We start from the raw sequence: 225 nt of genomic DNA on the forward strand, positions 1-225 counted from the left end.
GTTTTACTCTACATTAAATGCGGCACTAAGTTAAATGTGCGCAACGCACGCAAATACGTTCCGAGAAATTCTTTGCTCAACACAATCTGCAACGCAGAAGTGAGGAACCGATATTGGAAAGCTGTTGCACAAATGCCACCACACCAAAGCAGTACGACATCTGCGACATCGACTCGAATACCACAAGTAACTAGTCATGTTGAATATAGACGATTCAACTGTACC

This window comes from Eimeria mitis, genomic scaffold, assembly GCF_000499745.2.
Source record: "Eimeria mitis Houghton genomic scaffold, Emh_scaff393, whole genome shotgun sequence".
Lineage (NCBI taxonomy): Eukaryota > Apicomplexa > Conoidasida > Eucoccidiorida > Eimeriidae > Eimeria > Eimeria mitis.